General features: G+C 39.5%; 1 long non-coding RNA gene across 1 annotated transcript; it reads left to right on the top strand.

The window, feature by feature from the left end:
* The first annotated feature begins 68 nt into the window (after nucleotides 1-68).
* LOC144053390 (uncharacterized) lies at nucleotides 69-25,934 on the top strand. Its single transcript, XR_013294410.1, has 3 exons — nucleotides 69-90; nucleotides 489-551; nucleotides 25,822-25,934. It is a non-coding gene; the product is annotated as an uncharacterized LOC144053390 (long non-coding RNA).

Here is a 25,934-nt window from a genome sequence, read left to right on the forward strand (position 1 = left end):
CGGCTTGTTGTTTGGCGACATCCCGTGGTTAACAACGGTAATTAGCACACAGCACAAAATGGCAAGTCTTTCGAGAAGGGTCTCGTTACAGTTGAGTCTTTCAACTTTTCTTACCCTTTTCACTGTTTAAGAAATCTTGAGCCGACATTTGTTGCAATTGAAACACAATTAACATGTGAGCGAAAAGCTCAACAGTAGTAAAGAGTAACACAGTAGTGCACGTTTACCCATAATTGTAGTTCTTGTGCAGCTGGACTTGAGGTTCAATGCATGTCAAACCGAAGTATCAAGTGTTACGACATTACGACATTAGGAAAGCTAATTTGTAACAAATGTGCAGTAGTTCATGATTTTAAGCTTACTCATAATGCACAAGGTTCATGCCAGCTAGGCCTCAGAAGCTAGGGTGTGAATGCAATGTCAATATGTTAATTGTATTACATTTTTGAGGAATATAACCGTCCTCCGACTCTTCCCCTCCTTCACAGGCCTGCATGCGAATCTTCATCAGTCTTCATTCTCCATTACATTGAAGGAGAACAAGTGAAAAGGTAATAAATACATCACAGATGGTGCTCATTGATGTGAACAAGATCTGAAACGCCTCTTAATCAGTCGCCAAAAAATGTTAGAGGAGCGAAGCCTATTAGGTTCTTTATAGGATTCCTTGGCTAAATCTATCCAGATGTGAGCATTAATAATCACAGAAGTGCTGCAAGTAGAAGCTGCGGCAAGCCTTCCAATCATTTGGCACACAGGCTTAAGAAGAGTCTCGTGATATCGTCTGTCAATTTTTGTCTACGTTTACCCAGTAGCATCCAAGTTACTCACAATATTGCATAGAAGTACAAGTATTATTTTTTGGGGGCGTAGGGTGACAGTTTCAAAAGTCAAACGTTAGAATTTTGCCAATATCTTCCAAAAGTTAAATTAAGATCTGTAAGCTACATCTGTCATGTGATTCTGCTTCATCATTTAAGACTTGTCTTTTGTCTTTTTATTTATACACTTGACAGACTCGACTGCAGTAACAATTCATATCACGGTATAAACTGCATCCCTTCACGGTAACGGTATATATCACGGTATAGAATTAAGTTTGTTTTTGTTGTTTTTTTATAAATAATTTGCTTTGCGGGTTTACATAGTCCTTTATAGAAGCTATATGGGTTAAAAAAAAAACAATGAAAGAATAAATTTACTTTGGATAACAACATTTACTGTGCAAATCTCAAATCAAAATTAAAAGTCAGCACTCTCTAGTGCAAAATAGTGCAAGCAAAAAATATTCAGGGCTCTACACTAACTTTTGCACTTTTTCAGTTGGTCGCACCACACGGGTTTTGCTCGCATCTTTTTTTGAGGAGATACAGCTTGACCGTATTTGCTCATGTATAGTTGTCTCATTTTGCATAGCGTAGTTTCAGATGACGTAAAGAATGACAGCGAGTATAATATGTAAACTCAGGTAACTGAATAAAATAAAATAAAACTGCTATACTATGACTCAGACTATGTGTTTCCTGTTCAATGTTTTGTTTAATGCCTGTTTAAAAGGAACTATACTAAAGGGGCTCGTATTTTTGATGGTAAATGTTTTTAAGAATTATATAAAACAGCAGGTTTATTCTTTAGGTTTTATTCATCGACATGCCAACAACTAGAATGGAGGATGGAAGCCTAGTAGATATTTTGGTGACTAGTTGGACCGATTGTAATTAAGTAAAAAACACACACACAAAAAAACTGTGATATATCAACCCGGTTGAGTGAACATCGATGTTCACTACTTTTCAGAGTGCATTGTGGGTAATTTTGAGTGCCCTACATTTTCGCTCCGTGGACATTCGGACGCCACTACAAAATGGCGTGACCCCTCAGTAGGGCCCTATATAGGGAGTAGGGTGCAAAGCGCAGCCCCTGTCTTTTAAAGTCACACACATTCAACGTCACAGATACAACATTGTAGAATGTGAGGATGGCAACCCCAAGAGGAGATAAATAACACCTCGATATTACATGCTTGCTTTGTATTGTTATGTGTAAAGATTTTTAAATACTTATAAATAATACAATAAATATATGGTTTTGCAGATTTTCAACAATCATGGTGAATTCTGGAACATAATTCTGTACATTGCTTTACAGGTTCCACTGTATTGCATTTGTTGTGAAAATAAATCCTGTCATTTATACGATTTCAATTATTGCCTAAGCTTGAAGCCCGTGAGAACATCACACACGTGACGTTTATGAATGTACCGACCATTTATTTAGAGATGACGAGTTACTCATGCATTTATGCACAGGCCCGCGCACGATCGCGCTCGGCCTTGCTCGGGAGACTGAAACCGGAGCTGTGTGTCAGTGTAGTAGCGACCCGAGAGGATTTGCGGAGGTCAGGGGAAGAAGTGCTCTGAGAAGCCGGCATGGCCACCGCAGCTGCCGGCCTCTCCGGCACCCACACGAGAGGCCCCCGCTGTGGCACCCGCGTGTCGCTGTGGCGGCTTGGAAGTGGCTAATGCGACGCAGTTATCACCCCGGACGCAGTTGCTTTCTCCTTGTCATCACACATACTGCGCCGCCACTCCCATCGTTCCTTCCCCAATCAAAGCCGCCGGCGTGGCTTAATGGCAGCTGAGGCCGCGGCTCGGTCGGCCCCACATGTGGCCGCGAGCGGCCGTCCGCTACGCTTGCGGAGCGTTTGAAGGTGCTCCCACAGTCTGTGGAATGCCGGCCGCGCTGGGCGTGTTGGTTAAGGGGGCCTCCCAAAAGGAGAGGAGGAAAGGAGGCGGGGGCACATAAAAGAGAAGGGGGGTTGACCTTTGAACAGCGCAGTCGGGCCAGTAAAACCAAGCGTAAGAGCATTGCAAAAGTGGAGGGATGAAAAGTGAGGGAAGAAAGAAAGATGATATCTTGAGAGACCATGCTGTAATAAGGTATTGAAAGGTTAGAAAGGTCATGTTATTTTATTTTTTTAAAAAATATATATTTTTACAACTTGACTCCATTTCAGTTTCTAAACCAAAGCTCCCATTATGACAGCATTGCGGTAGGATTTGCTGCTGTTTCACAAACGAGCGCGTTATTGATTGCCGCGATGTGCTTTAGGTCAGGTGAAGGGAAACGAGGGGGTGGCAGGTCCAGGATGTTCTCTCTCAAGCGTTCCAGCGAGGTGGACGGGAGCCTCGGGCGCCTGTGAAAGGAAAGACTCATGTGATTCGGGAGCGGGGGGGGCCTTTGTTTCCAAGGAACTACCTCAGCCTTTACATATCCGTTTCCGAACTCCCACACACATACAGTATAGTCGTGCATATCTGCACGCACGCACTTCTGAGCAGTGCTATCGAGATTGTGTTCACTCTCATCATCACGTATGAGAGACATGATACAGATATAGATGGAGAATAACTCGACGTGCTTAGGCGCAGATTGTTATTAAAAAAATGGAGCCTGGACAGATGGAAACGAACCCTAAACCTCAGAATTATGAGGCCGACGTCTATACAGTATATCAAATTGTTTTGTTTGAAAAAAAAACAAACAACATTTTACAGATTTTAAAAACCACATCGCTGGCGTCGGGCCGACACCTTGTAAGTCACAATTTCATATTTTTTCAAAAATCCATAGTGGTCAATCCTAGAAAAGTGATCATTTTGGAGGTACCAACACCAGCAATATATACAACTTTTGCACCAACCATCAATTTTATCATATTTGTTGTGCATATTCATTTTGTTTCATGCCACTTAAAAACCAAAACACCAAAATTCATCATGGATTTCCACAATATGGGACTAATAAGTGTTATCTTGTCATAACTCTTTGACTGCCAGACGTTTTCAGAAAAGGGATGCCGTGGGTGCCAGCCGATTTAAGCATTTTGACTGATCTTTCAAGGTCCACAGAAAATTATGTGTATGGACTATGGAAACACACATACTACCAAATGAAAGATTGGACTCTCATCTTTTATCAGAAAAAAAAGTTTGTTTCTACCTTATTCCGTTTTTCAGTAATCAACAATAGAAAATGGTTAGTTTCACCTCTATTTTGAAACAAACGTCTTTTAACGTCTTTGGGACTCCTCCCTAGGATTTTACTAAACGTTATTTAACGTTTTTGGCAGTCAAAGATATTATAATCTTTGAAATATTGAAGTAAACTTACTGTCATTGTCTGAATGAGAGCATTGCTTGTCTGTATACCTTCCTGAAGCGTTTGTACGAATAGCCGTTGTGTTGAGTGAAAAAAGTGAGTGCCGCGAGTAGCGCGCTAATTAGCGTTAGCGAGTCAATGGCACTTTCCATTGTGCGTTAGCCTTGAGCTAGCTACGTTCGGGAAACAAGCAAAGTCACTGCTTTAATCGTCCGCTCTGTATGGTCAGTGAGAACAGAACAGGGTGAAACAGATACCAGCATTGGACTCTTTTGAGGCTGTCTGCTAAACTGTAGTGAGTCTGCTCAGGGAGGGCAGAGTGCACTGTAAAAGCGAGAAAATTTGACCTTTTTAAACGACAAAATGCACTTTTTATAAATGTAAATAAAAAAAGAAGACATTTTAATGTCTCAATTTGTCATTCTGTCTTGCAAACCAGACTGGAGCAGATCATGACAATTCTTTGCACAAAAAAATCGATTCTGAATCGAATCACAGAGCCAAAAATCGGAATCAAAACCCTAATCTTCACATTTGTAACACTACAATGACACGGCGATCACAAATCTGCTCGACCAAGAGCGGCCAGCAGGGGTTTACATCACCCATATGCAATGTAACATCAGCTCAGCAAACTACTAGCTATTAGAAATATTTAGTGCCTGGTATCACTTTTGGGCTTGCCAATGGGAAACCATTAATGGCCGCGTTGAGCAGAGTGAGCAAAGGGGCATTTATTTCTCAGTGAATAATGCATGAATATTATCTATCTGATCCAATTAACATCACACGGTTTCTGAAGAGATCTGTGCTCTATTTTTGTGTGTTCTGTTATCACCCATTGAGTAAGAAGTAGTTTTAAGACGTATGAGCTTTCACTTGAGGATCCCAGTGGACACGTTGTCACTAGATCAGGGGATGATTGATAGTAGTGTTAATCATAGATGAACTACGGCACTGGGGTGCGTTTCAGTATTCTTATTTTTTTTTGTTCGTCAGCACTGTGTGCGGGTGTAGCTCACAATCAAAATATAGTTGTGTCCCATGTTCAGAGGAAGCTCAAGCAGAGGTATATTGTCCTGTGCAAAAATGGAAAATATTTGCAAAATGTTTTGAACTCATGGAAGTGGGAAAGTTAGTGTGTGTCTTTTTGAAAAAAGAAAAAGAAAAAAAGACAGATGCCTGGAAAACTGAACTTGGGCCCAACGTGTTGGCAGATCCAGGATGTAAGGCGATCCAATGTAACCGCAGTAAAACGATTGAGGCCGGGGCTGAAATGGAATGAGCCGGCTTCACGCTGCAGGCCGGGCGGGGAATGCCACGGGTCACGGCATGAGGATTTGGCCCCCGGCGCGATGTGGTTTGCTCAGGCAGAGTGGGCGGCAGTTTGGAAGCAGAGCTGAGATCAAGTCCTCGATCGCAACTGAAATTTGTAAACTAATTGACCACCCGTACAGAGCCTTCTTCTTCCACTGGCCTTTCTCCATGGAGCCAGCGAGCAAGAATACCTCCACCAGAACAAGACTAGCGTGATTAATGACTTTCCTTTCCTGTCCTCTCTCTCATATTGTAGCCCTCCCCAGGCTGGTTCTTTGGCGGGGTCCTTCGCCTCCTTTGATACCTCAAGTTAAACATGCTTGTAATGTCAAACCAGAAAGGAGAAAATTATTTTTCTGCTGTTGGCTTTCTATAATGATTCTATCTATCATTTTGTCTATTGGCCAGTTAGAAACGCCCAGTTGCCTCCCCACATAAGGTGATGAAAGATGCTTTGGAATGGGGTAAGATAAATAATTCCCTTTGCCTGCTTTTACCTCAGACTGAAAGAGGGAATTATCACACACAAGATATTTTTGGATCAAGTTGTACAGTGGAGGTTGGTTCTCCGGCATACAGTTGGAACAGTAAATCCTGTTCCGACATGCATGTATAGATTAGAGACAGACGTATATTTTTTCTCAGGTCCGGAATTTATACCGATTATTGACGATTACGATTATACGTCACAAGTCAAAATGGCGGTGCTCTTCGGTGAAATGACGCTGTCCGCTCATTGAGAAGCGTTGGACTTTGGATCCTTGTCATTTGATTTGCGAGGTTGATTTTGATTTCAAAATGTTATGAAATGTCGTTTTGACTACTACAACAATCTCTGCCTGCTTTGTATGCTAGCCACAGGCAAAAGCAATACACCATGCTATTTGATTTGACCGTATATAGGAAGCATTTCGTCGCTGTCCTGTGAAAAACACTTATGTCCATTTTTGTCATCTTTGACATTTTTTTTTATTATTATTTTATTTTTTTACATTTTTACATTTTTGGGACATCCCAAAAACGTTAAAAAAAATGGACATAAATGTTTTTCTCAGGACAGCAATAAAATGATTCCTTTACATGGAAAAACACTGTTTTCACTTTTTTAAAACATTTTTGGGATGTCCCAAAAACATAAAAATGTAAAAAATGTTTTTCACAGGACAGCGACGTTTTGCATTGTGATGCATTGGGCAACTATCAGAAATGCCCGAATGTTCGCAATTGTCAATTAGTAGCCAAGGGGGTCGATAACTGATATTTGAATATTCACTTTCACTAAAAGGGAAAATATTAGCGATAAAAAACTAAATCCAACTCTTACTTTGTCAAAATCTTTTTAAGCATAATATTGTTGAAGACTTTTCTCATTTGCAAAGTGTTTTTTTTTCTTACTATTTTAAAATCTTAGAAAATGTCTTTGTTTTAAAATTCTAACAAAAAGTTCAGGGAGCTCTCAGGGTCATCTTAAAAATTTAAATGAAAACTTAATCAATAAATAAATACCTAACTATTGTTTTCTACAGTAAATAAAGTTTTTCAATATATCTGAAATGTTAAATAATATCTTAGTTTTAATTTCAAACAAAAACAGAAGGTTGAGCGAAATCCCAGCATCAGCAGCATCTCTTATTAAGTTAACAAAAAAATGTAATCATTACTTCCCTGAAGTTAACACGGTTTTAAATTGATCTATTATTGGCCGTCAGATTTTTAAAGAACGCTGATGAGGCTATTTGTCAAAATGCTGAATATCAATTTTGCCGCATGATAATTCTGTGAACCGGCGAATGGACAGTACGTTTAGCCCTACGTGAATCAAACTCAGCTGAATGTAACAACATTAGCAGGTTCATCAAAATTGGTTGTTAGGTGAATAAACGTAATGCATCTATTCCGAATGTGAACAAGAATGCGTTCCATTCTGCTTAATTTTCAATAAAGAGTGTCACTTGGTGGTGCAGGAAGAAACAATGTTATCATTTCATCTACAGCAAATACTGGCTACAAAGGCAATCGAGCATTCCTCACATTCTATGAAGTTTCCTCCTGATTTTCACTCCTATGCTAACAAAAGAGCCTGCGTTTAAAGATATTGGCAAATGTCTATTCACTTGCCTTGAATTGAAGTCAATAATTGTTAATAGTGGAAAGCTGATAAAGATTGAAAGCATGGAAACAACAAACCTTGATCTGTGGCAAGGCAATTAATGGATAGACACACTGTGTATATATATTTTTAAATTCAATCATATTTAATTGTTAACTTGCGCCATTAATAGCGTGTCCCTGCTAATGCCCATTGCCAGTAAAGTCAATTAAACACCGAAAACACCGTCTGTGAACATGGAGATCATCTCAGCCTGGTCCCGTCCGTGCCTCACATGGCAAAAAAATGTTGTGGTACATCTGCAAAGTCCACAAGTGCAAAAGGTTGATTTCAACAGACAACTGTGAGGATGGCATCCCATGCTAAGGGCGGCGCAAGGCTGAGAGGATTCATCGCTTGGAGGAATGTGTGAACGCGGTGACAAAACCATTTATTTACAGGCACTTCCACTGCGAGGTCTCGCGCTAGCCAACCCAGAGAAGACACAGCTGCGTGTGAACGCTGTTGTGTTAGCGCCACTCGCTTTGATCGCCCCACCGCCAGAGCGGTCCTGTTCTCCGCGACCAGGGTTGGGAGGATTACTTTTAAAATGTAATCCGTTACAGTTACAAGTTACCTGCTAAAAAATGTAGTTAGTAACGTAATCCAAGTACCATAATATGAAAGTAATGTAACTGGATTACTTTTGGATTACTCCAATATTGAGTATGCGCATGCAGACAAAATAAAAATAAATATCACCACAATATATATTCTATACAATGTGCCCCCTGCTATTTGCGGGTGATAGGGAAATAGTAAAAATCCTTGTGTAATTAAAAAGCATGTCAGCTATTGATTGATTGAAGGCCATTTGCTGTTTTCGAACTGTCCCTGAAAGCAACCACACCTCACAGTTTGATAGGTACATGCTCATGTGTGTGTGTATATATATATACAGGAGTGTGTGTGTGTGTGCATATGGGTGTGTGCAATGTACTTCTCTACACATGTATACTTCTGTGAAGACTTCTGGGAAGTCTTCTACTTATTGCTGCACTTCTTATTTATTTAATTTTAATTTTATCTCTTTCTATTCTGTTGTTTTCTCTTTACTGTAAACTGCAGCTGGACGGAGTCCAGGAAAAAGTTCCCCACGGGGAAAATCAAAGTATATCGTATCATATCGTATCGTATCGTGATGTGTGACATCAACTGCAAAATGAACGTTTATCCCAGTCACAAGTTTAGCCGTGTACTGTATATGTTGTGCATGATGTTTAAATAGTGAATTGAGGAAGATTTGTTTGGAAGGTGTAACTCAAATTATGCTCGTAGGCTAGCGGGCTAGCTAGCAAGAAGCAGCGCATAGCATGCCGCTGTACTCTTAGCTCAAACTTCCGCTCCGAGTAAGTTCCAGTGAATACACCCGGTCGCTATTTCCTCCTCCCATCCGTCAAGCTTTTTCAAACTGCCCGCATGTAGAGGACATGACTAGTCAGTTTGTTCGTTCCCACCTCCCCGACATGTAGCAACGGTCCCACTCTCGCGGGGGCGTGCACTCTCTCTCTCTCTCTCTCTCTCTCGCCCTCTTTCGCACTCTCTCTACTCGTAGAAATTGTAATCCCTCGAAGTAATCCCCATTTTTAATAAATGTACCTGTAATCTGATTAGATGTTTTTTTCCCCCTGTAACTGTAACATTTTTTTTGTAATCTGATTTTGTAACGCCGGTACTTGTATTCCGTTACTCCCCAAGCCCGCCCGCGACCCATCTTGTCCGATATCCTGAGTGTACAAAGTGAGACATTCCAGACGTACGAGCTGCCTGTGATAACCCATTTTCAACTTTTCCACTGCCTCTTGGCGTTGATAAATGAGGTTTTCCTCTTATAGTCCAGCTTCAGCGACCAGGTCAACACCGCAGAATGGTTTGGATTATTATTTTATGTTTGTGAGCCTCTGGGTTGCGGCTATGATGTATTTCATGTTGACTTTTTGCACTCGGGATGCTGGCATCACTTCGGGGACGATGTGTCATCAGTTTATTGCTGATTGGATTAAATTAATTTGATTACAGATTCTAGACACGCCGTAATAAAAAGTTGGTGCTTATTCTTCAAACCATAATCTCTCGACATATAAATACCGTTTCTTACTGCCAGATTAGTGAGTGCATATCAGATAATATTGTTGCTTTTGATTGTTTTCCAACTTGTCATTTTTTTATGTGGCTGTATGAATTATGTCATCTCATAGCATAGTTTAAGTCTAAACTTTTGCTCTATTAAAAAAAACATCATAGATGCTCAGTGGTTGAACAAGCTGCGCAAAAACTGATGTTGCTCCACTGTTTTCTGACCACGTCGCACATGCCGCTTTCCCAAGTCAGCCTTAACATGGCGGGTTCGGTTAGACTTCGTGAAGCTCATCAAAATTCCGCTGGAAAAGGAAACCTAAAAAAAACAATTTTTTTTTTTACGGTTCTTTGTATCACTAACCCACATGGGATTGATAGAAAGGACAATCAAAAGGCGATTAGGCTCTTGGTTTATGCTACTTGATTAATTTTGAATCTATGTTTTTATTTACACGTTTTGAAGGGTTTGCTAAATTGTTTTGCTGTCAAACCGTTGTTTTGTACCCACTTGTATGTGCTTGTCAGAAATACAACAATATTGTATTTTTCTACGCTGTTATGATGTTGCCTTGAAATACAAGTAACCTAATTTACAGGTTTTTCATGATACCAGCATGATGCAAAATGCCATAAATGGGTTGTAATGAAGAGCATAGATGATCACGATGGTTCAACTAAAGTAGGGCTGTCAAAATTAAAGCATTTTTAAAACAAATTCTGGAGATTCAATTATTGAAAGTGTTAAAAAAAATAACTCCGTTTTATTTACTTTTTTGCTACAGTATTGTGCGATTAGTTAAATAAATGAATGGTTTGACAGCACTAAACTAATGTTTTCTTTTTTAAACACAAATGGTACATTAGCACGTAAAGACAGTATAACAATTCCCAGAGGCGTGTTTTCTGTACTCTATGCGGAAAATGACTATTTTCACAATTTACTAAGTCAGTTACAGTAGTCTTTTTTGTTTGCCTGTTTCTGTCTGTTTTATACTGCCCTCCAGTGGCCAAGTCACAGATACCCGCAGTCTTAATAAGTTAATCGTAATGCACAAATGTTTTAATTAATTACTTTCATTTAATTGTGTTATTATTATGTTTTGTGAAGTGAATATGACATAGTGCTATTTTCTTTATTAAAAAAGCATGTTGCACTTTTTTTTGGTATTAAATATTTTTGGAGGCTGGAACAGATTTCTGGCATTTCTATTCATTTCAATGGGAAAAGAGGATTTGAGATACATGTTGTCTTCATTTTGTACCATCAGAATTGTGTTATGAGAAATCCTCTTGTATCTTTTTAGTAATGCAAAAATGTGTTTTAAATTTTAGTTAAACTGTGAAAATCTATTTAACTCTTTGACTGCCAAAAACGTTTAATAACGTTTAGTAAAATCCTAAGGAGGGCTGCCAAAGACGTTAAAAGTCGTTAACTATGTTTTTTTTTTTTTTTTTTGGGAAACGGGTGGAGGCCTTGGTAGTATGTGTGTTTCCATAGTCCAAACACAACATTTTCTGTGGCCCTTGAAAGATCAGTCAAAATGCTTAAATCAGCTGGCACCCACAGCATCCCTTTTCTGAAAACGCTTGGCAGTCAAAGAGTTAAGGGACGTAAATGATTCGGTTCTTGCAATCTGCAATATAAATATTAGGGATAGTATCGGGCAGATCCCAGGACTTATTTCAGGATATTGGTACTCACGACATCAACCGTTTTATGATCAGGTACCAGGAATTTTAAATGAGAAGAATTGAAGTTGCTTCTATGGGTATATATAGTTCTTTTTTTTTTAAATTATCTGTGATAAAAATGAAGCTATGATGGTTATTTACTAAATGCCCTTGACTATCGTAAGATGATAAATGTGCACAACTTGCTGCGTCGAAAGAGGATACTGACAAAAGTGGCGTGTTCACCTTTTGCCCATTACTAGACAAAGTTGAAGCGGCCTGTCATGACTCCGGGTTACATTGTTGGGCCAGGCAGGAAGTGTTATGGAGGGGGGTGCGGGGGGCGTTGCTCGGCAACAGGGTGGGCAACTTGGCGTAATGAGCGCAGGGCTCAGGAGCTGTCTGCTCAGTGTTCCAGACCCTGACAAGAACAGACAGGCTGGCCCGGGACGGCCTGCGTGGAGCTGCCACCGCGGCCACCTGCTCACAGCAATCATCACCAGCGCTCTGGCCAGCCACCGATACAGCATACAGCCCCAATTAAGAGCTCTGCATGTCCCCCTCCAGCCAGCCATCACGAACACTACAGCGAGTCTGACAAGGCTGCCTTTCCCCCCCCACCCCCACCCCGAACAATCTCTAATTAACAACATTGGTAGTGGCGAAGCTGGGCTGCCGAAGAGGCCCGGCCTCTGCTCGGGTAATCAGCTTAAATACAAGTTTATTTCCTGCCCCCTGTGCCTGGCCGCTTCCAGCAGCGATTGCATTTTTGTATCTGTTTACCTCCAATTTCCTCCCAGTGCTAATGTGTCTTGCAGACACACTGTCACTTCCACTTGAGGCGACGTGGGCTGATCTTAGAAGTTGGGTTTTGAGCAGCGACGCGGTTCTCAATACATAAACTTACAAAAAAATACATTTCAGGGATTCAATCATCGGAACTTTCACCCAGCCATCGAGGTCCCATCAAACCAAATCCTAAGGGCTGAAATGTAGCTTGCGAGGTGACCTCATTACCAGAGCAGGATTAAGTGTGTTTCAGCCCAGGGCAGAGAAGGCGGTGGAATTTCCTTTCATTGGGGAGGTGTTATTGTTGGAGAGCTGAATAGAAACCGAGCAAGTGAGATGAAATGTCTTTCGTCCCGATGCACGACTGCCACTACTGATTGTATGGAATTATGTCTAATCATGTGTCTCGACAAATTCAAACAAACGTCATAGTGGCTGATGGACCAGACGTGACAATAATGAGTGCAGTTGATATCCATTATTATAGAATACATTTGCCATTGCATTGTTTTCATCCCAGTGCTGATGGAAATGGATTCCAGTATTGAGTTTTCCATGGTATAATTATTATTATTTTTTTGTAATTTTTCTTTATTTGTTTGCTCATTCCTCACTCTAGCTCCCCCAAAAACAAGTAATTTTTTATAGTATGAACTGTTAAGGTACCCCCCCCCCTCCCCCCCCGGTTGTGTGAGTGAAATGATTGTCTGTGAATTCCAAAGCTTGGTCCTGTGGTTGTAACTTTCTATGTTTGTCTCATCCAATGCATGTTGTAGAGTTGGGTCTTCTCTACTTCATACATAGATTGATGACAGGCGGAGGATTCACAGACTGAGCAGCAGAGGGTGCTGTTTATCAAAAGCGTGTGAACCTTCAGCAGTGCCTTTGCACACAGACGCAAGTAGCAAGCAGTCATGTTTTGTTTAAGGAACTGAAAATATTTTAGACGTTTTTTTTAGCCATCCAAACTAAATCTTGAAGGTTGTTTGCAACCTTCATGGCCAAAGGCTCTGTACACATAGGAATTGAAACTGCACAATGAAATTTAAGTTTTGCATTTATGATGCACGTATGTAGTCTGTGGTGTCAGTCGCAGGCTTTAGGCAGAGAGGAAGCCACTTGAGGAGTTCCTGGAAACACCTCTCAGATGAGACACAATGCAAACACAACATTTCCTGTCCCAGCGAAGCACACAACCAGGTAACCTGTCCAGCTCTTGCAGCACGTTCCGTTCCTTGAAATTCACTTGTGAATGGTATGCTGAGGACAGTTGCAGCAGTCGTTTTGTATGGAAGCGTAATGCGTTTTTGTGTGTGTATTTTTCTTTTTAATTTTTCAGTTTTTCTGAATATTTTTTCCTGTTTTTTCTGATTTCTTTCCCCTGTTTTTTTATGTTTGTTTTTGTAATAAAAAAAATGGGTATTTTTTTTTTTAGAAAAACAGAAACAAATATTCAGAAAAAAGTGGAACGAATTACTCAGAAAAAAATCAGAGAAACAATATTCAGAAAAACATAAAAAAGACATATATTTTAAAACAGGAAACATTTATTTCAATAAAACAAAAAAAATACTCAAAAGAGCAAATCCCTCCAAAAACTGATTTACCCCCCCCACCCCCCCCAAGTGAATGCAATGCACTTCTGTAATTTTAAAATGTCATACATGACTACTGTTTTTGATTTGGTTCTGGTTTCTTTCTTTCCTTTTTTTTCTTTTTTAACGAAGGCTGCATTGGCTGCGTTCATTGCCCGCCTCGCATGGAAAATTGCACGTTGCCCAACACCCAATCTTTTCCCGAACTCACAGTGGTTTCAGTACAGGAGGTTCAACAAATACATACATAGGGGGGATTTGGGTATGGAGCTGAAAAGAGGGGATCAGTCCCGCACCGAGCCTCACTCCTTGCCTGCATTAGGTCATAGGCTAATAAAGGGTGTCAGTCAGCACCTCAAACCCCTGCACTATGGTAGCGCCTCTCTGATTGATTGCTAGGAAAGTGCCCTTTTTCCCTTTAATGAATGATGAATTTGTACAGGAGAATAGAGAGGTGGAATGCTGTTTCTCATACTGCCCCTGGAAAAATGGGACTTGAGTAAAGGTCCATGTACAAACCAAGCAGTACGATAACTAAAGAATTGCATAACACTCCGTAGTCTTGATTGCTGCGGATTGTCAATTCATGTGGAGGATGACTTTGTTTTTAACTTACAGATATGAAGGACTGTACCGTGTACCTTTTGTCTTTCTCAATTCACTAGAAAGCTGAAGCACTGGCAAAAGCGCAAGCAAGAAAATGGTTTCCCGTTCCCAACTGTGCCATGGCAAGCCGAGATAATTTACCTGTAAGCATGTCTTTATTCGCCCGATAGCATGAAGAATGATGACCAATTAGGAAGCGACCTAAAGCTCGCACAGACACAAATAGTAGAGAAACTGATCATGTTTGGTAGGGGTGGGAATCTTTGAATGTCTCACGATTCAATTCGATTCAGATTTTTGGGTGTGCGATTCGATTCCGAATCGATTTTCGATTAAGAACGATTTTTGGTTCAAAATGATTTGATTGACAATGATTTTTGCTTCAATTTATAGATGTTCAAGGAATTGTAATGATCTACTCCAGTCTGACTCGCTAATGCTATTTAGTGCTCTCCTCGCAGGCACTTTTATCACTCAAAAGAACGGCTCCACGCTGCAAAAAAAAACAGCTTTTATTGGAATAACTTGATTGTGACTTTTTCCTTCTACTCTCTAATGTGGCTGCAACTTAACAGTGTATCAGACCGCGTGGAACCACACTGCCTCTCAGTGGCCAAATCGGGTACAACATGAACAGCGCTCCCAATAAGGGCACACACAAACAAAGAGAAGACAGTATAAAATAATTGAAATATAATCGATTTTGGGACATTTAAAATCGATTCTGAATCGTACTAAATGAGAATCGCGATTCTTAAGAGAATCGATTTTTTGGCACACCCCTGTTTGGTGTTTGTACAACATGTGTCCTAAGTCGACACAATAAAAATGACAAAGAGAAGAGAAACGGCAATGTAATTTACCAGATGATCTAACAATTAACCTAGCTTCTTCTATTTTTTTCCCCCTACACATTCTCTTTCTTCTTCTTTGAGTTTTCTGGCAGTCTGGTTGACCTGTGGCAACATGCTGCCTCTCACAGGTCAGTCTTGGTACTACATCAGCCGTCGGCGGTATGTTGTGGTGTGGAATGTTGGCTATTTCGAGTACACCACACACTCCAAGAGCAGTAAACACAACTGGTGTGTGTGTTTCTTTTTTTAATCAGTATGTGTGTTCTCTGCATTATTTCTTTCTGTGAAGCCAGGGTTTCTCTTTAGATTAATATTTAGTAAGGATAGTATTGAATGATTCTTTGAGTTTGACACCTTCTTCAGCATACGCAGAATAAATGAGCACTAATTCTCTAATTAGCGGCAGTTTGAAAGTTGGGTATCGCTGGCCGTCAGGGTTGAAGCTCTGTGAAAGAGCCAGTCTGTGCCTTGACTTTAAAAAAAAAAAAATTATACAAGAATGTGGGCAAATGTTTGGTAGCTTGTGGTTTGCTGCGGGTCTCTGAACTGTCTTTTTTTTTCCCCCCATGAAGTCAAAGCAAAGCGTTTGACATTTTAAGTTAAGCCTGGCTACTGATCTCTCCTCCTCAAAATCCCTGCCCCCTGGCTGGGATCTGCGTGTGAATTGTGAATCAAATGAGTGGCTTAAACGTGGCTCAGCTTCTCCCCCGCTCTTGTCCTCACTCTCTCCCTCCCGCTCCCCATGGCTTACTACAGGGGTGTCCAAACTTTTTTCCTCCGAGGGCCACGTACAGAAAACTCGATGGATGCAAGGAACGCTTTTTACATTTTTGGACTTGAATTTATCAAGCACACCTAAATCAGTCCATAAAGCAATTGCATTTTATTTTAAATGTATTAGTTTTATTTTAAAAAACTGCTACCTAAACAGTTTTCTGTATGGTAAATAGTTTTAAAATATCTACAAGATTTTGGGGTACTCAGAGACCCTTTCAAAATATCAACTCCTGCACTAAATAGCAGCCGAATACCAGCTCTATATTCAGAACCAAAACAGGAGCAACCTTCATAAGCGGTCCTTTTTTTTTTTTTTAAGCAGTTACATAGGAATCATTAATGTGATATGTTCACAATTCCAAAAAGTCACTTTTGCTTGTAGACCATTATCTTTATTCACCATAGAGTTATGAAGAGAAATGCTGTTGCTGTAAATAGTTAACTTGCATCTAGTAAAACTTATTAGTAGCAAAAATGGCATTTTTAGGATATGCCGTGGGCCGCTTAAAAATGGACGGCGGGTCACAAATGGCCCGCAGGCTACAGTTTAGCACCCTTGGTTTAGTACAGATATGCTTGACTGAAGTCTTGCTGCAGAACCAAATGGTCCAGAAGTGCACAGAAGCACAATGTAACCTACAAATATGCCTCCTGGCCAAAAACTCTTCGGCTGTGCTTACCTTGACAAACCACCTATGAGACAGAACAAAAACCAATCACAAATCTAAGTGTCACAAGTCTAAAGTGATTGAAGGGAATTAAGTTCAAAACACAGTAGCCTTGCAAACCATTTAGTTTGTACCAACCAATGAAAACAGACTGCACTTCAGACCAAAAGGCAACCGTGTTGATCTACTTAATGATGCCAAAAATGGTTTCTTCAAAGAAACCAGTGCAACTACTTTCTTTCCTTTAGCGTTTCTTTGCCTTTTACAAAGTAGTCGGTTTCAGAAATGATTTCCTTGGAAATACAGTGAAAGCGCCAAAACGAGGATTTGCGTTCAAGCAAAAGTTCTTGGAAAAACATGCCTGAAAAGTCAAAGGAAAAAAACTCGGTTCGACAGCCGCCGTCGAGCGACGTCACAGAACAGATAGTGTTCGACTTTGGAGCTTCTCCTGTGACCGTCAGTCACAATGATTTGTTGCTTCAACTAAGGAATGCAGTGTGGTTATTATGCACTTTCAAGGTCAACTAAAAACCTTTAGATGTGAAGTGAAGGACAGTGGCCCAGTGGTGTCAGTTTGTTATTGTACTGAATGCCTCATGGCTGCAGCACGTCACTTTCCATCACTTTCCCAGGTTAGCCCCGGAGAGGCTTTAGGCTGCCCTGCTGTTTACAATACCTCCCATTCAGCCCACTGCCCCTCAATGAAATTTCTATTTATAGAGGTCGCTTGGCGTGCACAGAGTCATCTGCTTGTTCTGAATGAGGTCTGGTGGTTTTGACAAGGTTAGCTGGATTAAAGCATTGGTAGGAGAGGGGGGGTCTGAAGGACAGGTCACAGGGGGGCTGGTTGGGGGTGAGAAGGCCACCAGGGGAAGACTGCTAGCCCTGACTTTATTTGATGGTCAGCGTGGGCCCACTATTTAGTGAAATGCTGAGCAGGTGATGAAGCAGTGTTAGCTAAACATTTACTCAATGCCCAAACTCCAGTTTTATCCCTTTCATGTGGCCTCCGTGTCTGCACTTCACCAACACTGACGCCAAATATGCGCAAGATTTCTCTTCTAATGACGGGAAGCCAACATGAAACGAGACCTGTTTGAAACGTCCAGCAGTGTCATACATATTGATATATCAAGCAGTGTTACAAATGCTCTCTTCTTATGACCCTTACCCAGCGGTCAGCAACCTTTACTGTCAAAAGAGCCATTTTAGGCCATAGAAATAACAAGAATTCTGTCTGGAGCCTCAAAACATTTGAACATTGCGATGAAGGGAACAATGTGTTGGTATTAGTCTCATGTACTGAGAGCTAATTAGAGCTGCACCATAACAGAAAAATACTATGACCTTCATTTTCTTTTACCCTTTGCAGTTTTTTGATTTTTTTTTTTTTGGGGGGGGGATATTTCATACTTAATTTTTCATAATTTTATATACTTTTCTGCCTTTGTCAAATTTTAAAATTTTTGGGCAATTTCATGTAATGTAATGGCAATTTTATGTCTATTTCCCCCCCCAAAAATTGCTGCCTTTTTGGCTATAAATTTTCTGACATTTTTGGCAATTTTATTGAGATTTTATAGGATTTCTCTTGTTTTTAGACAGTTTATAGTTAGCGGTACGCTTAACATTTTCTTTTCAGCCTTTTTTTTTTAATCAATTCTCTGACATTTCTGGCAATTTCATAGACATTTATGATAATTTACTACTTTTCCGCGTCCTTTTTTTATGGTCACGATATTGAATTTTTCTGGTAATTTAAAAAACTTTTTCATTTACCTTTTTTGTTTTCTTTTTCTTACAACTTAAAAATTTGGATACTGACATTTTTTGAATATATAATAATTTTTTATTTAATCATTAATTACATTAAAAAATATTGTATCTAAAAAATAAATAGGTCATTTAAAAAATAATTCACAATAATTCATACTTTTTTTTTTTTTGCGAGCCATAGGAGAAGGACTCAAGAGCCACATGTGGCAGACCCCTGCACTAACCGTTCTCTGAGCCAATGGTTGATGCCAACAAACTCGCTTTCGCAACTCGAACCCTCAAAAATATTTTGGACTCGGCACAGTATGTTTTTGACTAATGTAGCATTTCAAATTAGTGATAGTAAAACAAATAACAAGACCATTTGGGTAAGAACCCTGTTGTGTCGGAAATGTTTTTGTCAAAGTTCAATTCAATGACAGAGTTTCCTTACAAAGTTGTTCCTTTTATATTTTTGTTTTGAGTCCTTGCTGTTTTCGTCACAGCGGCGCTTCAGCCAACTTGTCCAGTTCTATTGTGCTGCTGGCCTTTCTTTGAACCTGTGTAGCTATAAACATGGCTAAGTGCTCTCCTGCAGAAGCAGGCCCGCAAGAGGACAATACTGTGACAGGAATTTGCTGTACACTGTCGCCAGCCACACGCTTAATTAAACTTGCGCAACCAAGGGAGATGGGTCTCAGTGGAGCAATGGAACAAAGCTCACTTAAATACAACCTCTGACTTAAAACAGATTGCAACACTTCCGTAAAGTGATATTTACCAATACAATGTCTGAATTTAAATGAAAATTTCCTTATGCAGACATTGATGCTACCATAGCCAGTCAATTGCTATTTAACCCTTTTATCTGCATTCAGTTTACACCCAGCAGTGTTGCACAACAGAGTGGAATATTCATAGCTGCGTGAAAAAAAAATAAACACAATGGTGTCCTTTTCCATTCCAGGAAACATATCATCATTTTCATCATCTGCTGGGCAAATTCGTCCGACCTGAGGCCAATATCTTCTCAGAGCCCTTCTTTAGCCAAAAGCTGAACTTTCCATCTCTTTTCATATCAAAACGGAGTCTCTTGTTGAGCCCCCGTAAGCTGCTGATTTTGTTTCAAAGACTTTTTGGCCAGCTATCTCCTAAGTATCGCCCAGAAAAAACATTGTCACTGTGTGGTCAGGATAAGCTGCATTGGGATATAGTGCAAATGAATGCCAGTGTGGTCATGTTTGGACAATTTAGAGAGGGCTAGAGCAGAAAAACCCTCAAAGTCATCTAAACATAGGAACTCCTAAACCTTCTAGACTCTCACGGTCTTGACTGAATTGCAAGATGACAGACAGTCCCTGCCGTAACTAAAGACAGACAGTATGCAGAGCAGAGAACAGCTTTGAACAGTTTTAGGCCTTACAAGTGTGTCTTTTTCCACTATTCGATTGTATTAAGTTTTTCCAGGTGTCTTGTTTGTCCCTCATATATTCTTTATCCCCAGCGAAGAACAGATCATGCATTTTCAGCTTACCAGTCTTTTTCTGTGTTTTATCAGCAACTACGAGAGTTATTCATATTTCTGGCAACTTTGGCTTGAACTATGCCTGATTTCCCAAATAAAATGTGTACTGTAAGCGTCTTTGAGTGTCCAAAAAGCGCTATATAAATCAAATGCATTATTATTATTATTATTATTATTAATATTTCCCCTTACCGTCTAACTTACTCATTAATTAGGCCTGAAGAAATTGTTCCATGACGTGATGCTTGAACCGCAGGACACAAAGCGGGTGTGGTTGGGATGAAAGTTAAATGAATATATTCACATTTTAACCACTTACTTTTCTTTAAATATTTGTACTTTTTACATCCAATATTTAAGTATATTAAATATCAGATTTTTTTTTGTAATGAAGTAAAGCAAAAGCTGGCTTAAATTTCTACCAGTTATTTTCTGTGAAGACACTTGTAAAGGTACTTTTACTGAAGTGTCGCTTTCAGGTTCTTTATACAAAACCGGCAGCACAGAAATGCGACCGCCCACTAAGCCTCTTAATGAATAAACAAGACCAAAAGAAGTCTCTCCAAACACACCAGTTTGTATAAACACAAACTTAAGTACAATAGATGTGGTTAGACAATTCGTCATCGTACATCAAGACATTTTGTTTACCGTGGTTCAGCTCCCGAATGCGACATTCCGTCCTTGACATGTGGATGTTGCTAAACCAAAAGGACGTTGTGTTCCTAAATTGGACCTCTTTATTTGGTAGAGGGGGCTGAAATCTTCCCAGTCTGAATTTTGGGTTCACTCTGATCAGAGACAGCTTCATTCATGTCTTCAATTAATGCCTCCACAACCCTGGAGTCATTTTCCACTCTCTAATTTCGGTAATAGCTGGGGCAGGGAGGCTGGGAGTAGCACAGCCAGCTTTGCGCTGCTCATTAGCTCCAGCACCGTGGCCTGTGCTGTATTTAACTTAATAATGGGGCCAAATTAACAGCAACACTGGCCTTGTTCCAGGTGCATTGTGGGCAAAGGTTTGGATGAGTGGAGGATGGGGGGGGGGGGGGGGGGGGCTGAACAGCTGAGGGAAAAGCTAACAACTAATACAGCATTTAAGGAAGTGGGAATATCGTGATAACTTACATTGATGTTTCTGCATTTGGCAATTTATTATTATATTATATTATTAGTATGGGATTTTTTTTAATGGGCTTTAGGTGAACTGATGAATACACGCACGCACATACACATACTCACCCACATACAAAAAAAAATATATATATATATATGTGTGTGTATATATATATATATGTATATATATTTAAAAAATTTGAAGAAAAAAAAAGGAAGTGGGAAGATATATATATATATATATATATATATATATATATATTTATTAGGGGTGTTTAAAAAAATCGATTCGGCAATATATTGCGATATTACAGAGCGCAATTCTCGAATCAATTCGATATGCGGCCGAATCGATTTTTAAACAACAATTTTTTTATGGGAATACTCAACAAAACGTCTTACTTAGGGTTGGGATTCACACATTAAGCATAGAAGAATGTTTTATTCATGGAACATTAAGCCTTAATATTTTATTTCAGTGCTGTTCAAACATGAAACAGACTGCAACCTGTTTGTTAAATGCAGTGGCTCAGTTATAAGCCTGAATTTTCAGATAAATAAATACATTTTCATACAAATCTTACAGTGTACATGTACAAGTTTACTGATTAGTATTTTATAAATTTGATTAGTTACAAACACCGACTGAATATTATTCCTTCTATCTTTCACATTGAGCAAACGAGTAAAAGGCTCCTTCGCACTGTGATGGTGTGTTCAATTGAAAATCTGAATTTAAACTTCTAACAACTACTGGCCAAAGTTGTGTTGACTATTATTAGTCAATTGCAAGTAAATAAAAATGCAAATTTGCAAACAATGTGTGTCCATGTCCTCACTTAATTTCACCAACCTCGACCCTCCACGTGGCATCCGCGTTGCACCTTGAGAGCGGCTGCCTCCCTTGGATCTGGAGCTCGTACCGTTCCAAGTTCTGCCCTCGGCCACGCTCCAAGTGGCGGCTCGGGATGATGGCTTGTGCGTAATTAAGCGGTGTGAAGGTCTGGATCCCGTCAGGCGGCCGCATGAAAAAACATAACGGGCAAGCAAATGCTTTCGTAAAACAGCAGTGTTTTCTCATTTCCGATTCTTTGTTTTTATTTATTTTGTTATGAATGTATGTATTTAGACCATTCATCCCAAACTGCTGAAGTTTATTGAAAACAAATAATTGTATTCTACTTCTAATGGGGTGGAGTGTTGCTCATATGAGGTAGGCGCTCTTCACTGCCTCCTATAGCCTGGGAGAATATCGACCACAGCCGGGAAAAGTATGATGAAGACAACAAAACGTGTACTCGCAGGCTTACATGTGTCAAGCAAACCCTTCGAAAGTGGAGGGGATGGATCGTGGCCCCCCCCCACCCCCCCGCCCCCTGTCCCCAGTGCCATCTGCGCCCATGTGAGGAATTATTTTTGTTGTGTGTTTAGTTTTACGGTAAACTCCAAGCGGGGTGTCCTTTAATAACTTAAAGCGTGCTCCGGGAGGGCAGAATAACATCTGTCACACGCCTGCTACACAAGCAGCATTGTGCACTCAGGGTGCTTTCACAACGTAGGAAGTCGCAAATACACACCACGCCGTTTTCTTTTATTATAATGATTTTATGATCGTGGGAAGCCAAAATGAATTGCCCAACCCTACGACTGGAGCCATGGAGACATATTTGTATGTGAACAAGGGAGCAGCATTACGTCAGCATCATCTCCTCGGAAGTTGTTGCCTGTTCCACAGTAGACATACCAGAGTGTTTGTTCACCTGCTGGGCCTGGCAGCTAATAATCGCAAACATCAGTCGCTAGTGAGGCGGATGTTTGACTTGTCTCCTGCGACCACATCCCTGACGTGAACCCTGACCTTGTGACTAATGTTCTCATTCATACTCGCGCTGTTGTGACAGGATGCTTTCCAGTCAGTCATTGGGTTGGGCTGCAGTTGTAGTACCACTGTGGCACTGTTGATGCAGTGTCGAAGCCGGATGGATCCGAGGTGATGCATATGCCAGGGTGTAACAAATCATTATTTGAGTTGGAAAATCGTTTTCAAATTGTTTTTTAAATTGGAAAATCGTACGCTAGCTGTGATGGTTTTCGCCAAGGAAAATTTGGGAGAGCGTCACACGAGCACCACATTAAATTAAGTTTTAGTGATGGAATTGGAAGTGTGAGTGGAAGAGGCAAATATACATACATACATACATATATATATATATATATATATATATATACTGTATATATATATATATATATATATATATATATATATATGTATATATATATACTGTGTATATATATATATATATATATATATATATGTATATATATATACTGTGTGTATATATATATATATATATATGTATATATATATATATATATATGTATATATATATATATATATATGTATATATATATATATATATATGTATATATATATATACTGTGTATATATATATATGTATATATATATATATATATATATACAGTATATATATATATATATATATATATATATATATATATATATATATATATATGTATATATATATACTGTGTATATATATATATATATGTATATATATATATATATGTATATATATATACTGTGTATATATATATATATATATATATATATATATATACAGTATATATATATATATATATATATATATATATATATATATGTATATATATATACTGTGTATATATATATATATATGTATATATATATACTGTGTATATATATATATATACATTATTTGCGTAAAACTCGTGACGGCACTTTTTATTTTTAACGCTGAAAATGAATGAATAAATAAATGAATTGGGACAGCACACCTGGAAAACTACTTCCGGGAGAGGCCATCACCGATTGTTACCATGCACTGAAATGACCCAGACACACGGACGTAAATGAAGCGTTGAAGGAAGTTTTGTAATGGGTGATATGGCATGACTCCTTCTTGTGATTGGCTCCAAGTCAACCCGAACAATTTTTATCCACAAATGATAATATTTATAGTTGCGGCGGAGAGTTGGGGGGTCTTCATAACGGGAAACTTTTTGATTTGTTGGTCCAAATTTATTTAAACCTTTTTTCTTTCAATATCCATCTAAGGTTAGGTTGATAAGTACTTTATTATTAGCTTGATTCATTTGTTTAATTTATTCTGTTTTTTGACCCGACCTTGAATCTGAATTGAGGTTGATTCATGTCTATGATACCTTTTTATGTGCACAATTAACTGTTATCGCTGCAAAGAAATTCCCTAGCCCTTCTCATTGTGACATTCTTCTTCATAAATATATATATATATTTTTTGATGGTCTTCTTTGAATGGCTCAAACCAAATCCTTTGGGCCTGTCATTTCTTCATTTTCATGAGCCTCCCTGCAATGCACGTGTGTGAGATTGTGGACTTATGTTTATATGTGTGTTTTCATGCGTGTAGGTCACTGCCCCTAGTGTTTAGGCAAAGCAAACACACAGTCATTACCGGTAAGATTATCGGGCACTCCAAGTTTGAGCAAATATTCTTGAGACTTCGTCTTTTTTTTTTTAGTGGCTTGTGCTGCACAACTGCAGTTGTCATGTCTGCTTTTATCCTCGACCTGTCCTTAATTCAAATATTAAGGAAACAAAAGAATGGCGGGATTTTTCAATGCAGTAGATGTCGCTTTTGCTGGATAAGTGATTACTTGAGTGATAATGTGGAATTGATTGCTGATTGATGCATCTTTATTGAATAGTTTATCTCTTCTTCACAGTATAAATGGACTGTTTTGCATGTTGATGTACTGAAGAGTAGAATTTAAAATTTTTTTTTTTTTACGAATCGGCCATTCTGTTATCGCATATACAGACGCTCCCCAACTTACGAACGAGTTACGTTCCGAGCGATCGTTCGTAAGGTGAATTTGTTCGTAAGTTGCTTCAGTGCTATATTTTGTATTATAATTTATGTTTAAAGAGAATACGTACAGTACTGTACTACGTATGTTAGAGAGAGAGAGCGAGAGACACACACAGTATGTACATGTACGTAATAAGATAAATAAAATGAAGTTTAACTTACTTTTGGAAGATGTACTCGATGCTTAAGGATTTGATGGAGGAGGAGGAAGAGGAGGATTTTATATCATGAGAGGTTCTTCGTCGTCGCTGGAATGGGCTTCAAAAGTTACTTCCTCCTCCGTAACTTCAATGTAGGAAGAAGTTGAGGGTCGCGGAGAAGAAGATGAGGGTTGATGAGTATCTTCCTTGAAGGATTTACTAGAAACTGGCCGAAAGAAGCGATCTAACGACGATTGCACAGCTTTCTTCTTTTTTCATCATAAATGATGCGGTAGCACTGTATGGCATCATTCAATTGATTTGCAACCTTTGTGCAACGTTCAATATTTGGGTCTTGCTGCTCGAAGAGTGCGATGGCTTTATCTATGAGCGACAGGCGTTTCTTCTTCTTCCTCCTCCTCGACACGTTGCTGAGCCTCCAATGCTGGGTGAGCTCTCACAGCGCCAAGCGTCGGTATTAGCGGCGGAAAGAAGCACTACAGTACTCGGAAAAAGGTGCGCAATACAAAATCTAACTTACAGCATCTCTTTCCGAACATTTTTTGACATGCGCGCATGCGCGCAGACATGTTCGTATGTACCGTTGTTCGTAACTCGAATGTTCGTAAGTAGGGGAGCGTCTGTACCTTATTTTACACTGGCAAGTTGACTTTTTTATAAATTTTAAATATACTGTCGTCCTTCCAGGATCACTTTCTACATTTGCACCAGATCAAAATAAAGTTTTTCAGGATGGAAAACGTCTTGGCTGTGGCGGATCCTATTTCCAAAAGACGCACATCTGTCATCCTCCACGCTGA

The sequence above is a fragment of the Vanacampus margaritifer genome, chromosome 6 (assembly GCF_051991255.1).
Source record: "Vanacampus margaritifer isolate UIUO_Vmar chromosome 6, RoL_Vmar_1.0, whole genome shotgun sequence".
Taxonomy (NCBI): Eukaryota; Metazoa; Chordata; class Actinopteri; order Syngnathiformes; family Syngnathidae; genus Vanacampus; species Vanacampus margaritifer.